The sequence below is a fragment of the Lactuca virosa genome, chromosome 7 (assembly GCF_052849685.1).
Source record: "Lactuca virosa cultivar CGN04683 chromosome 7, Lactuca_virosa_CGN04683_v6, whole genome shotgun sequence".
Taxonomy (NCBI): Eukaryota; Viridiplantae; Streptophyta; class Magnoliopsida; order Asterales; family Asteraceae; genus Lactuca; species Lactuca virosa.
In genome coordinates, this window is record NC_136432.1 from 3,165,503 (window position 1) to 3,181,566 (window position 16,064).

Here is a 16,064-nt window from a genome sequence, read left to right on the forward strand (position 1 = left end):
GGTTCTAGAGGGTAAAGTTGGAAACTTTATCCTTCTAGACACCTTAGGGTTTCAGATCTAAGCCCTGGAGTCCCTGCATTCGGTGTATCATCATAATAAGCAAACATGGAGGGGTTCTCGATGAGTTTCCCTAGCAACTCGACGAGTCGGATTGGGTTTCCCCGTCTACTAGATATCAAGTGAACTCGTCGAGTTGATGAAACAACTCGGCGAGTTGGCTAGGGTTTGTTTAGGTTTTCTCGACTTTGTAGGAACTCGACGAGTTACTAGATGCACTCGACGAATTTGGGTCAACATGGACTGTTGACCTTGACTTTGACCAGGGTTGACTTTGAGGGTAATTATGGGATTATGACAAGTTAATCTTATGATGCTTATAGGAAGTTGAGTTGGAGTTGTGCGTTGGGACTTATTGGATCTTATCTTGTTAGCACAGCATTCGTGATAGGTGAGTCTTCTTACCATACCACTGAGTCTAAGGCACCAAGGCCGGCCCATTCTATGTTATGTGGATTGTTGATTGATTATGCGTTATGTTAGTATGACATTTGCATGGAAGACCTCGGGGGTTCCCGTGGCAGTAGTCTTAGACCACGTGGGGGTTCCCGTGACATTTGATATAAGACCTTGGAGGGTTTCCATGGCATCCTAGTATATCTGTATGTATAGTTTGCATTATGTCTTGTTTGGTAGTGAAGACCTTGTGGGGGTTCCCAAGGCAGGAAGACCATGTGGGGGTTCCCATGGCAGGCAGTTAAGACCACGTGGGGGTTCCAGTGGCACTAGGTGTAAGACCATGGAAGGTTTCCATGACTTCCTTATATGTTTTATGCATGGCTTATGTGATATGTGTATCTTTATAGCTAATATGTTATGTGTTATGTGGATTGTGTATGGGGTATGCTTTGGGGGATTGACTAAGTATTAGCTTACAGTTTGTGGATTTGTTTCAGGTAATTCTGAGCCCAAGGGCAAGGGCAAGGCTTGATGGCGCGGTGTGCACTCTATCAATCATTTTTATGGGACACTCTGATGTTTTGAAATAAAATTGTAATTGATACGAGTTTTGAAAACATGTGTATTTGGATTTTGTGGTTTATGGAAATGTGTTTTGGCTAATCAAAAATGAAAAATTTCTTTTGAAAATTGGGTCATTACAAGTTAGTATTAGAGCCTTGGTTTGAGGGATTCGGGAACACTCTCACGTGTGTCAGGACTCAAACTAAGGAAATGGTAAAATTGTTTTCAAAAAATAAAATAAAAAGTTAAAAACTTTTGAGACTAGAAAAGAGGAGAGTGCAACAGGCGTGATCAACCGAGCCAAGTAAGTAGTTCCCCAATATGTTAGCCATGTTATACTGATATTTGAGCTTTGATAATCGTATGAAACTTGCTATGTGTATGCTTTTAAAATTGTATACGGTTAGGAGCTTATAGCCTTAGAATGATTGATTTGGCCTTATTTCCTGTTCATCGTCTGGTTGTGGTCCTAGGGTAGAATCTTTTATTCGAAAGTCTATTTGATCCTTTTCTGTGTATAATTTGCATGCATAAAGGCAACCTGTTATGATTGGTTTGATTAGAGCAAATCTTAGGACAGCCTGGGATTTGAGATATGCGGTAGTCTGTGGGATGTGATTTATTTTGGGATAAATTGGAGTTATCAGGTAGAGCCTTCGGAAAGGTACAGGTAGGTGTGGAAGGTAGTATTGGGCCCATAGTACTGAAAGCACATGACCTGTACCCGAACCAATGTTAGATCTGACAGCTCTAAGGAGGACCGGTGTGGGAAGATCCCCTATATAGATATCCTGATTATTATGGTTTATGATATTTCAGTTCAGCATGGTGGTGACACGATTTGGGACGGGGGGATCAGGATCCAGATCCGGATCGGGCAGCGGTGCAGAGGCCATTGATGAGAGGCTACACGCGATCATTGCAGCCGAGGTTACGAAGGGCATCCTTGACGTGACCCCAGTGATCTTTGGGACGGTCAAGAAGGGCATGATGGAGATCTTGGAGGATAGGCTCAGGTCGTTCAGAGTCGAGATTGTTGCGGGCCAGATCGGGGACCGAACTCCCTCGTTTCGGGAGTTCAAGGCGTGTGGAGTGCTGTAGTTTTTTGGGGTCAGGGAGCCTATTGTGAGCCGACGCTGGGTGGCGGACATCGAGAAGGCCCAGCGTACGAGTTCTTGCCCGGATGCGGAAAAGGTGGGATTTGCTTCATGTATGTTGAGAGACAGAGCCCGAGACTGGTGGGGCGAGGTGACTAGTCAGGTGGGAGCAGCCGATGTGGTTGAGATGACATGGGCCGAGTTTGTTCGGCGATTTGACTTGGAGTTTGCACCAGCTATTGAGGTGTAAACGATCGTGAGGGAGTTCCAGGAGCTCCAGCAGACCACCGAGACTGTGGCGGAGATCACCGCCAAATTTCGGGAGCGAGCATTGTTGATCCCACAATATGCTACCGATGAGGACATGTGGAGGAAGAGATATCACTCCATGATGAGGGATAATATTCAGGAGTTTGTGAACTTTACAGGGTGCAAAACCCTGAATGAGATGGAGGAGAAGGCCCGTGAGCGGGAGATGGAGTTGGACTTCCGCACCAAGCGGAAGCGTGAGCAGGCACAGGCAGCAGTAGGTCAGGATAAAAAGCCTAAGACCTCAGATTCATCCAGGAGGGGCCAGCAGGGTCGTGGCCGGTGTGCCAAGTGTGGGAGATCTCATGGGGGAGCTTGCCATAGAACGAGCCCGGTATGCTATACATGCGGTCAGCCGGGCCACGTGAGCAGGGACTGCCCCAAGAAGGGCTTGATATGTTTCCACTGCAACCAGACTGGCCATAAAAAGGCCGATTGTCCCAGGTTGCAGGGAGGGGGGGAGCAGTGGCAGCGCCCGCGCCCGCCACGATGAGGATTACTGATGGCTTCCCTGCTAAGGCGGATGCTCCAACGGTGAAGAGCCACGTATTTCAGCTGACTACCGAGGAGGCTCGGGCAGCGCCAGACATTGTGGCTGGTACATGTTTATTCTTCTGTGCTCTATATTTATTTGTATTGCTTATGTATACATTGTGCTTGTATGGGGACCTTTTTGGTCAATGGTATGTGGGATCATGTTTTGTTTGATTCGGGAGCTACCCGACCATTTGTGTCTCTTGTGCTTAGCAAGAAGTTCCGCGATGCGCCCAGAACTTTGGATTCCCCGCTCGAGGTAGAGATTGCAGATGACCGCACTGTGAGTGCTGCGAGGGTGTATCAGGACCGTGTCTTGAATGTGATTGGGGAGAGGTTTCATGTTGATCTAGTCCCGATACCGTTGCGAGGGTTGAAGGTGATTGTCGGGATGGACTGGTTGGGGGCCAATGGGGCCATGATTGATTGCGAGCACCAATTGGTGAGGGTTCGAACCCCAAGTGGGGGAGAACTGGTTATACATGGTGACAGGGCCTCGCAGGGGCCAACCATCTGTTCGGCTGCGAGGGCTAGGAGATTTCTGCAACAGGGATGTATGGGATTTCTGGCTTATATCTCAGATACGAGGGTTGAGACCACGACGGATGTGGGCAGTGTGCCGGTTGTATAGGAATTTCGGGATGTCTTTCCTGAAGAGTTACCAGGAGTGCCTCCGGAGAGGTAGGTGGAGTTTCGCATTGATTTGGTGTCGGGTGCCGCTCTGATAGCGAAGGCACCATACCGGTTAGCACCGCCTAAGATGTCGGAGTTATCTACGCAGCTTCAGGAGCTGCTAGATCGAGGGTTCATCCGTCCGAGCAGTTCCTCGTGCGGAGCTTTGATCCTATTCGTGAAAAAGAAGGATGGATCACACATAATATGCATTGATTATCGAGAGCTGAACAAACTAACGGTGAAGAACCGTTATCCGTTACCGATGATAGATGATTTGTTCGATCAGTTGCAGGTTGCGTCTTGGTTTTCCAAGATTGATCTTCGGTCGGGATACAATCCGATGATGATTCGGGATGAGGACATACCGAAGAAAGATTTCAGGACTCGATATGGGCATTATGAGTTTGTAGTGATGCCATTTGGGCTCATCAATGCCGCAACAACGTTCATGGATCTCATGAACAGGGTGTGTAGACCGATGCTAGATCGGTTGGTGATCGTTTTTATTGATGATATCCTGGTCTATTATAAGACCAAAGAGCAGCACGAGCAGAATCTGAGGGAAGTATTGGAGACCCTGATGGCGGAGAGGCTGTATGCCAAGTTCTCCAAGTGTGATTTATGGCTGCGGGAGGTACAATTTTTGGGGCACATCATCAACCAGGAGGGTATTTCGGTTGATGCCGCCAAGGTTGAGGCAGTGATGTGGTGGGAAGTACCAAAGAATGCTTCTGAGATCCGTAGCTTCTTGGGTTTAGCGGGCTATTATCAGAGATTTATCCATGATTTCTCCAAGATTGTTGTGCCATTGACCCGCTTGACCATGAAGAATGTGACATTTCGGTGGGGCACGAATCAACAGTTGGCTTTTGAGACCCTGAGACGGAGGTTATGCGAGGCTCCGATTCTAGTACTACCGAAGGGGTTAGATGATTTGGTGGTGTACTGTGATGCATCGATCTCAGGGTTAGGCGCGGTACTGATGCAGAGGGGGCACGTGATAGCTTACGCCTCGAGGCAGTTGAAGCCTCATGAGGCGAATTACCCCATTCACGACCTGGAATTGGGGGCGGTGGTGTTTGCCCTCAAGATTTGGAGGCACTACTTGTATGGAGTGAGGTGCACCATCTATACAGATCACAAGATTTTGAAGTATTTGATGGATCAGTAGAACCTCAACATGCGATAGAGGAGGCGGTTGGACGTACTAAAGGACTATAATTGTGAGATCCTATACCATCCCGGGAAGGCCAACGTGGTGTCCGATGCTTTGAGCTGCAAGGCGGCAGGTTCCCCAATTGGGAACCTTTTTTTGAGGATGACCGTGATCTCTCCATTGTTGGATATGATCAATGAGGCTCAGGTCGAGGGGGTGAAGAAGAAGAATTGGAATATAGAGCGGATTCGGGGGTAGTATCCTTTGTTTGTTAAGGATAGTCGTGGCCTTTTGACACAGTGCGGTCGGGTATGGGTACTAGTGACTGGAGGAGTGAGGCAGAAGATATTGGAGGAGGCGCACAAGTCCAAGTTCTCTATACATCCAGGGGCTATAAAAATTTATAAAGATTTGAGACTGAGTTAATGGTGGCCCTGCATGAAGCGGGAGATCGCCTGGTTTGTGGAACGGTGCCTGACCATCAGCGGCCTCATGGAAATGTTCAGCCGCTACCCATTCCCATGTGGAAGTGGGAAGAGATCACTATAGACTTCATTACGAAGTTACCGAGGACGGCGAGGGGTGTGGACGTCATATGGGTGATCGTAGGCAGACTGACGAAGAGTGCCCACTTCATTCCGATCTCTGAGAGTATATCCGCTGAGAAGTTGGCAGATATTTATGTGCGAGAGGTGGTGGCTAGACACAGGGTGCCAGTGTCGGTAGTCTATGACAGGGATGTTCGGTTTACATCTAGATTCTGGAAGAAGTTCCACAAAGAACTGGGCACTCAGCTGCATTTTAGTACGACGTACCACCCCCAGACAGATGGCCAGAGCGAGAGGATGATCTAGACAATGGAGGATATGCTGCGAGCATGTGTGTTGGATTTTGGAGGGAGCTGGGATACATACGTTCCACTGGAAGAGTTTTCATACAATAACAGTTACCATGCCAGTATCGACCGACATCCATTTGAGATGTTGTATGGTAGGAGATGCATGACCCAGGTTTGTTGGGACGAGGTTGGACATCGGGTCATGGGGAGCACTGAAGTACTTCTCAAGATTACCGGATTGATTCAGCTGGGGCGCGACCGGCTGCGGGTCGCATAGATCCGTCAAAAAATTTATGCTGACCGGCGGCGATCGGATCTCGAGTTCCAGGTGGGGGACTTTGTACTACTGAAAGTGTCACCATGGAAGGGGGTCATTAGGTTTCGAAAGAGGGGCAAGCTAGGACCCCGATATATAGGTCCGTTCAGGATTTCGGCCCGGGTGGGCAAAGTGGCATATCGCTTGGATCTTAGCCATATTCACAACACCTTCCATGTGTCGCAGCTTCGGAAGTGTGTCACTGACGAGTCCGCAGTTGTTTCGCTGGACGATATTCAGGTAGATGAGAGCTTGAACTACATTGAGAGGCCTGTTGCGATTCTAGATAGGAAGACCAAGGTTCTTCGGAACAAGGAAGTGAAGCTGGTAAAGGTGCAATGGCAGCACCGAAGGGGCTACGAATGGACATGGGAGCTGAAGGATGAGATGCGAGACCACTACCCGGACTTATTTGGGTAGGCAGACTTCGAGGAAGAAGTCTACTTCAAGTGGGGGAGATTTGTAACATCTGTTCCATGTATTATTTAATTTTCTAAGTTTTAGGGTTTTGGTGCTGGGACTCGACGAGTTGGGAGCTTCGACTCGTCGAGTAGAGAACATTTCGAGGACGCGGGATCTAAACCCTACTCGACGAGTTGGAAGGCCAACTCGATGAGTAGGGACTGTAAAGGAAAAACCCTAATTTTAGGGTTTGCACCCTATATAATCTCCTTAAGAATCTTGAGGCTGACCTTCCATCAGCCTCCACACCCTAAGAACGTCTGTGCTAAACCCTAACCCCCAGTCTCCTTCATTTTGTAAGCTAGAGTGACTTGTGAAGCTTAAGAAAAGGAGATAGTGAGAAGAAGAAGAAGATCCAGCAAACCAAGCCCTCACTCTTGAGCTTGACCATCTTGTGGACTGTTGTAAGTCTTCAAGATTCGATTTTTATCTTAGAATATGGCTAGATCTTGAGTTTACTCTTCATTTCCTATCATTCTTTTTGATTGCATGCATGACGTTCATAAAGTTTGCAACATTATGGATCTCCAGCGTAAAATGGTCCCAAGGTGGGCTAAATCTAGCTTTTGGTCAAGCAAGGATGCCATGCAAGGGTTTTTAGAGTATATTTCCCCTTTTTGGCCATTTTGACTTAAAGACATGCATTGGACATGCATGTCCATAAAGCCTCCATCTTTGGAACATTTTGAGGACTAGAAACTCTTCTGGAAAGGAGGGATTCCAGATCCCTAGAGTCTTGGACCACATGACAAAGCTTTTGAGCTTTCCAACCTTTGATAAGGGCCTTAGAGCATTCGGAGTGGTTCTAGAGGGTAAAGTTGGAAACTTTATCCTTCTAGACACCTTACGGTTTCAGATCTAAGCCCTAGAGTCCCTGCATTCAGTGTATCATCATAATAAGCAAACAGGGAGGGGGACTCGACGAGTTGCCTTGGAAACTCGACGAGTCGGATTGGGTTTCCCCATTTACTGGATATCAAGTGAACTCGTCGAGTTGATGAAACAACTCGGCGAGTTGGCTAGGGTTTGTTCAGGTTTTCTGGACTCTGTAGGAACTTGGCGAGTTGGGGTCAACATGGACTGTTGACCTTGACTGTTGACCTTGAATTTGACCAGGGTAATTATGGGATTATGACAAGTTAATCTTATGATGCTTATAGGAATTTGAGTTGGAGCTGGGCGTTGGGACTTATTGGATCTTATCTTGTCAGCACAGCATTCGTGAGAGGTGAGTCTTCTCACCATACTAATGGGTCTAAGACACCAAGTCCGTCCCATTCTATGTTATGTGGATTGTTGATTGATTATGCGTTATGTTAGTATGAAATTTGCATGGAATACCCTGGGGGGTTCCCGTGGCAGTAGTCTGAGACCACGTGGGGGGTTCCCGTGGCTTTTGGTATAAGACCTTGGAGGGTTTCCATGACATCCTAGTATATCTGCATGTATAGTTTGCATTATGTCTTGTTTGGTAGTGAAGACCCTGTGGGGGTTCCCAAGGCAGGAAGACCATGTGGGGGTTCCCATGGCAGTGAGTTAAGACCACGTGGGGGTTCCAGTGGCACTAGGTGTAAGACCTTGGAGGGTTTACATGGCTTCCTTATATGTTTTATGCATGGCTTATGTGATATGTGTAGCTTTATAGCTAATATGTTATGTGTTATGTGGATTGTGTGTGGAGTATGCTCTGGGGGACTCACTAAGCATTAGCTTACAGTTTGTGGATTTGTTTCAGGTACTTTTGAGCCCAAGGGCAAGGGCAAGGCTTGATGGTGCGGCGTGCACTCTCTCAGGCATTTTTATGGGACACTCTGATGTTTTGAAATAAAATTGTAATTTATATGAGTTTTGAAAACAATTGTATTTGGATTTCGTGGTTTATGGAAATGTGTTTTGGCTAATCAAAAATGAAAAATTTCTTTTGAAAATTGGGTTGTTACACAGAAACATCATGAAAATTGTCAGTTTGGTCAGTAGGAACATTAGGTATTAATCGATTTACCTCCCCCTCGACAAATGGATTTGAATTGAGATGTTCCCCCTTGAAATCATCATTATTTTGTCCATGCTCCCCCTCGACATCATCATTATTTGTTCCTTGCTCCCCCTCGAACTGATGTTTATTTCGATCATGCTCCCCCTCAAAATTTGAATCATGAATATGATCATGTGACTGCGAACTCATGTTCTCCCCTCTACTTGATCTCCTTGCAAAACAGGTAAACGTTCGACATGCACGTGTGAAGTTGAGTTAGATGGAGAATCACCGTCTTCTCTAGTAACCGTTGAATCATCAGAGTGCTTCGATGCTTCAAGAATGCGATTGTCATAAGCATGAACTCCAGCATCTACAGCTCTGTCCGGAATGCCAAAAATCAATTTGTATTCAATATCAAAAGAATTCACTATTGCTGACTCATCATTCGTTTCAGAAAGAATTGGATTTTCTGCGAAAGTTTGTTCGACACGTTTCACATGATAATCATCAAAAGTTATATTGAACGTTTCCTCAATCTTTCTTGTCCGCTTATTCAACACCCGATATGCTACAGAGTTGTGCGAGTATCCCAAGAAGATTCCTTCATCAGCTTTTGACTGAAATTTAGAAAGATTATCTTGGAGATTCATGATAAAACACTTGCATCCAAAAACATGAAAAAATTTAACATTAGGCTTGCGATTGTTGATGATTTCATAAGGGGTGATGTTAAAACGAAGATGAATGAATGAACGATTTTGTGTGAAGCACGCTGTCGAAACTGCTTCTGCCCAAAGATATTGAGGCAGATTCGTATATGTCAGCATTGTTCTTGCGGCTTCGCATAGAGATCTATTCCTCTGTTCTACAACACCATTTTTTTGTGGTGTGTAAGGAGATGAAAAATTATGTAAAATCCCTAATCCAGCCAAGAATGAATCAAGAATTTGATTCTTGAATTCTGAACCATTATCACTTTTGATTCTTCTAACTTTCTTCCTCAGACTTAGTTCGATGTTCTTGATGAAATCTATCATCACTTGAGCAGTTTCAGACTTCTGACGAAGAAAGAAAACCCAAGTAAACCTTGAGAAGTCATCAACAATGACCAATATGTACTTCTTCTTATTGAGAGTCCCAACAGTCGAAGGTCCACAAAGTTCAATGTGAAGAAGTTCCAAAGGTTTGATGATCTTTGAGTCGATGACGATGGGATGAACTTGACGATGTTTCTTTCCCTGTTCACAAGTTGCACATAATGAATCGTTATCAAAATTTAATACCGATAAGCCACAAACAAGATCATGTATAACCAGCCTGTTCACTTTGCATTTTTGATTGTTTCCAAACTTTACTACTCCAACATTATCCAAATTCTGATAATCTCACAGATTCTCCTTTCAACCTGTCATGTGACGAGAGCAACCACTATCGATATACCAATGCTCATCGTACTTCTCGTCTACCAGCGATCATTCAGAAGAATTTTGATCCCCAAGGCTTTTTGGGTCCTTGGATATTAGTGGATAATTATTTATGCATCAAGGTTTTGGCGCCGTTGTCGGGGAATGGTCCATTTTTAGTTAATTTGAATATGCTATTTTATTAGGAATTTTTCTGTCTATTTTCTTTTAAATTTTCGTTTTAGTTTTTTTTCTTCTGTTTGGCTTACTATGTCGTGGTCATTAACACCATGTTGTGGTGTAATAATAGTTAAAATTTATTTTTCATTTTTGTTCTTTTTACACATTTCATTTGTTTTTGTTTCAGTGATTTATGACCCGGGGATCTAACGCATCGATCATTCCACTGTTTGACGATCTTGAGTAAGAATTCCATAAGAAGAAAACAACCAAACTCTGAGAATCAAGCAACCAAACTCTAGAAAGCAAATTTGAAAGTTTTGAGAAGACACCCAAAAAAAGGAAGAATGCGACATGTCAGAAAGCGAACACGAATCAGACAGACTAAGTGAAACCGGAAGTGAGCCAAACAACAACATGACGGACATAACATACATGACTATGGAAGCCTACAAGAGTCGGATGCGTGAAGACACCAGACCGGGACTTGTGCAACCCACAACCCCAACACCGCTAGCTTTGAACTGAAGGGCCACATCCTTGATCAACTAAAAGACATACCCTTCTATGGGAAAGACCATGAGGACACCTACAAGCACATTGATGAGGTCAATGACATTGCTGACTATTTCAACATACCAAACATCCCATGCGAGACAGTTTTGCTAAGAATGCTGCCTGTTACTCTTAAGGGTGCACCAAAAGATTGGTTGAAGGCACTCCCACTGGGCACGATAACAACTTGGGCACAAATACACGAAGAGTTCATACAACAGTTTTGCCCACCATCGAAAGTTTCAAAGTTAAAGAAGGCTATTGAAAATTTCGAGCAACAAACGGGAGAGTCATTGTACGAGGCGTGGGAGAGATACAAGGGTTTGTTGAGAAACTGTCCTCAAAATGATATAAACATCCAACAATAAGTCTCGATTTTCTATGATGGGGTGAACATCACAACAATAAGTCTCAATTTTCTATGTCGGCAGTCTTAGCAATGTTGCATAACATGGATAATAAGATGACAAAAATGGATCAAACAATCCATTGTATACGAGTGGGGTGTGAAAACTGTAATGGGCCGCATCTAACTAAAGACCGTGATCGTTATGATGAAGACTGGAGAAAGCCCAAGAAAAAATGGTTACCATATGATGAGTACAAGAAAGCCAAAGAAGATAAGTATGAGAAAAAGGAAGAGGCATTTACCAAAGAGAGGAACCAGCTCCCGAAAAGAAACCCGATTTCGAGACAATGCTTGCTCATTTTACTGCCGCATCGGAGAAGATACACGAAGATACTGAAGCAATACTTAGAAATCAGCAAGCTACAATAAAAAATATTGAGCAACAAATTAGTGAATTATCCAAGCAATTCAATGACATATTGTCGGGCACACTTCTGGGAAACACCGAACAAAACCCAAAAGGAACTCACATCCAAGACATTACAACTAGAAGTGGGAAATTGTTACCCATCTGAATCCTATTTATAGAAACAACCCGGATGATGAGCAGGAAGGTCGAGAAGAAAGTCAACAAAAGGATTTTGAACAGTCACCATGACGTGGTGACAATACCAGGACGTGGCAGGTACCGGAAAAGAAAAGTGTTGAAACCGTTAAGCCATACCGCCCACCGCTTCCCTTCCCCAGTAGAGCAAGACAAGAAAAGAATGTTGAAGAATACCAGAAGTTCCTAGATCACGTTAAATCCCTTGATTACAACATTTCGTTCCTTGAAGCCTTAGCTCAAATGCCAAGGTATACAAAGTTTCAAAAAGATCTCCTAACAAAATAAAAGAAGACAGAGGGAATATCTAAGGTGGTACTAAATGAAGCCTACTCAGCTGCAATGTTGAATATGCTACCAAAGTAGATGGGTGATTCGGGAAGCTTCACACTACCTTGCCAATTCGGAAATCTAGCTACTAGCCATGCTCTAGCCGACTCAGGAGCAAGTGTTAATTCGATGCCTTATTCATTCTTCAAGAAACTTGATCTCCCGAAACCAAGACCAGTTCGCATGGTCATCCACTTAGCAAACAAAACGATGACCTTTCCAAGAGGACTTTGTGTAGATTTATTAGTTAAAGTGGACAAGTTTGTTTTTCCTGCGGATTTCATTGTTTTAGACATGGAGGAAGACGAACAAGTCCCAATTATTCTTGGAAGGCCCTTTTTGAGCACCGCCTGAGCCTTGGTTGATATAAGAGAATCCAAACTCACTCTTCGAGTTGGAGAAGAAGCGGTCACTTTTGGAGTAACTAGAGCAATCCAACACTCAAGGATAAGTGGTGATATGGCTTTCTCGGTTGATGTGTTCGATGAAATACTAGAGAAGGAGCTTGGAGGATGGAAAGAAAAGGAAACGAAGGGGTATTTGGTTCTACAAGAAGGAGATTTTGATGTAGAACATGAGATACAAGAGCTAGAGAAGCTGCTGGAAGAGAACGAGTACAATGAATTGAAAAAGATGTTGAAGAAACACCAGAACGTGGAACTGACACCACGACATGGTCATCTGAATTTTCTCGAAGTGACGTTAAAAACTATGACACCAAGATGCGACAAGATGCCCATGTCGTGGGCACTGACCAAAAATCAAAAATCGATTTGAAAGCTTTACCTGAACATTTGGAGTATCCATTATTAGAAGATAACGAGCAAAAGCCAGTCATCATAGCAGCTGATCTCGCAAAACACGAAAAGGAAATCCTAGTGGAGGTACTCAAGAAACGACAAAATGCCATAACATGGAAGATCACCGACATCAAAGGAATTAGTCCCACATATTTTTTGCATAAAATCAATCTAGAAGGGGGAGCTAAGCTATTGGTGCAATGCCAAAGGAGACTAAATCCGAAAATGCATGAAGTGGTGAAGAAAGAGGTAGTGAGACTCTTGGATGCCGGTATCATTTATTCAATATCGGATAGCCAATGGGTGAGTCCGGTGCACATGGTACCTAAAAGAGGAGGCATGACGATAGTCACCATTGAAGAAAACGAGCTCATCCCAATGAGAACGGTAACCAGTTGGTGTGTATACATCGATTATCGCAAGCTAAACGATGCCACATTCAATGACCACTTCCCTTTACCATTTATTTATCAAATGCTCGAAAGATTATCCGGTCATTTCTATTACTGCTTTTAGATGGTTTTTCAGGATACTTTAAAATCCCTATCGATCCTGAAGACCAAGAAAAGACCATGTTCACTTGCCTAAGCGGGACCTTTGCTTATAGACGAATGTCATTCGGATTATGCAACGCACCAACGACATTCCAAAGATGCATGATGACCATTTTCCACGACATGGTTGAAAAATTCAAGGAAGTCTTCATGGATGATTTTTCGGTTTTCGGGTCCTCTTTTGAAGATTGCTTGTCCAACCTTGACTTGATAGTAGCAAGATGCGAAAAGACCAACTTGGTCTTAAATTGGGAGAAATGCCATTTTATGGTTAAAGAAGGCATTGTTTTGGGGCATAAAGTTTCTAAAATGGGGATAGAGGTGGACCGTTCAAAGGTTGAAATGATAGCCAAGTTACCACCTCCAAAAAACGTGAAAAGGGTATGAAGTTTTCTGGGCCATGCGGGATTCTTATAAGTGGCCAATCACACACAAATCAAATAAGGATTCTAGTTAAAACAAGAACAAAATCACTAGAATAGAATCATAAATTAAACATCAAATCATATGCATCAAGTCAAACAATCAACATGTTTTAAACAAGAACTAAATATTGGATTGAGGTGTCTAAGGTCTTAACTAAATTGGTATAATCTTAGTGAATAAAAGTAAAGTCCTTTTTGGGTTACCCTCATAAGAAAAATATAGCTAGGATTGATAATAAGAGAGAGATAAAATGATTTGTTAATATATTTTATGATTAATATATTAAGTAGAAATGGTTAATAATTATTTAAGAACTAATCAGAATTAATCGGAAATTGATTTTCGATTAATTAGAATTAATTAATGGTGCAAGGGTTGAATTGCAATTGTTCAATAGCTGAACAAGGGAGACAGTCTAGAACCTTCCTTAGTATGGACGGTTTTGAGAGGTTCAATAGTTGAAGAAGGGAGACAATTCAAACTAGTGTTTCTAGAAGCTATAAATAGGGACGTACCCTAGACAAAATCGAACTACACATATCTGATAGAGAATTTGGATTTCCCTTCTCCTATTTGCTCCTAAATTTTAATCCTAGGGTTATTCTAGGGTTTGGTTGTGAACTATTAGAGGCATCCACATTATTGGTTCTTTCTTTCCAAAGAAGATTCAAGAGGATTTTTGCTTCATTCGATTGTTGCAAACTGTATGTATTCTAACTATGTAATTTTCCATTTTCATAAGTTAGAAGTTTGTTTCATAAGTATGTTGCTATAACTTGAGAAAAATCCATAGTGTTCTAGGTTGCATGTACCCATAATTTGTTTATGTTTTCGATGTGCAATTATTCTTGTTTGTAACCTAGAAAGCCTATATATGGTATCAGATCCTAGGACTTTTTTGTTATTTAGGCATATATGCAACTGGAAATCGATACCTGAAGAAACCGAAAAAACCTGACAATCCACGGCGCACCTAGTCCTTGGCGCGACGCGCTTTCAGCTGCAATAGGGTTTTGGGATTTACTTGTCTTTTTCGAATTGTAGGATAATTATTAGACCTTGAATGTTATTTTATATGATTAAAATATGAACCTTTAGACTAGATAATTATGAAACCTTAATTCAAAAATTGAGGAAGTATAAAAGGAAATAATATTATCTAATTATAAGATTAACAAAGATAATCATATAATCCTTAAAAGATTTAATACAATCAATTAATTGTTTAATTAAATGATAAATATTAAATTTAAAATTGGTTTCAATATTAATCAATTAAAAGTTAATTAAGATAATTGAATTTAAACCTTGTATTATTTAAAGGTTTTAAAATACACCCTTACACACACACACACACACACACACACATATATATATATATATATATATATATATATATATATATATATATATATATATATATATATATATATATATATATATATATATAAGTGTGTGTGTGTGTGTGTGTGTGACATCCGTCAAAACTCAGGCTAGGACTCATCTAGAACCTCATCATTTCCATTCGTGCACATAACTTGGCTTTAGATGCAACAAGTTGAACTAGATCGCGACTTATTAGATCCCTCGGAACAAGTAGTGTAACTTAGCTTGTACTAAGCAGTCACATTGATACGTGAGTATTCCAACTAGGTTGTAAAGTGTCAAAGTTCAATCTCAAAACTAAACACAAAAACCATGTTCGGAAGATCAAAGCTCACGGCTAAGTAGAATACCCTAATTTCTTAATAGGCACATATGATGTGCTTAACTAGTTTGAAAACTTATCAAACTCAATTTAATTAAATCATAATTTGATTTAATTACATGTTAGAAATAATATCCACACATTATAATTTGAATTATGAGCCAAAAATTATAATCCAAGGATTGTCTAATCCCACATTCATATGTTATGAACCTTTATTTCATTTATTTTCAATATAAAAAAATGATTTTATAAAAATTCAATCATAAGTTATCATTTTTATAACTTAATTCAAGATAATTCAAGTTTATGAACTTAATTCTAAAAACAAATACTTCAACAAAAAAAAAACAAATAAATAAATAAAAAAAACAAAACAAAAAAAAAATCTTGGAAGTTTATAATTATAAATTTCAAACCTAAGTGTTCCTACTGTAAAAAAATTAGAATTTGATTTTTGGCAATTTATACAAAACAGTTGCGCAAACAGCACGTTTATTATAATCACTAGTTTTGCATTACATGATCAAAGGTCTTAAACCCCATAATAAATCTAAGAGAAAATATTTTAGAAACTTAACACATCCATCACATAATGCCTAAAATTTCATGAATTAAGACCCATATAAGTTTCTACACAAATTCGTGAACTTTCAGCTACATTTGGAACTCATGCACCATATAGTGCTACATTTCATAACTTATTAAGGTTGAATACGCTATTTAGATTTGAAATAATTCTGAGAATTTTTTTTATGAAAGTTGATATT

At 41.8% G+C, this 16,064-nt stretch overlaps 1 non-coding gene across 1 annotated transcript; it reads right to left on the minus strand.

Annotated features, from left to right (window-relative positions):
• Window positions 1-10,768: 10,768 nt before the first annotated feature.
• Window positions 10,769-10,875, minus strand: LOC145128118 (small nucleolar RNA R71). Its single transcript, XR_013716719.1, has one exon. It is a non-coding gene; the product is annotated as a small nucleolar RNA R71 (small nucleolar RNA).
• Window positions 10,876-16,064: the final 5,189 nt, after the last annotated feature.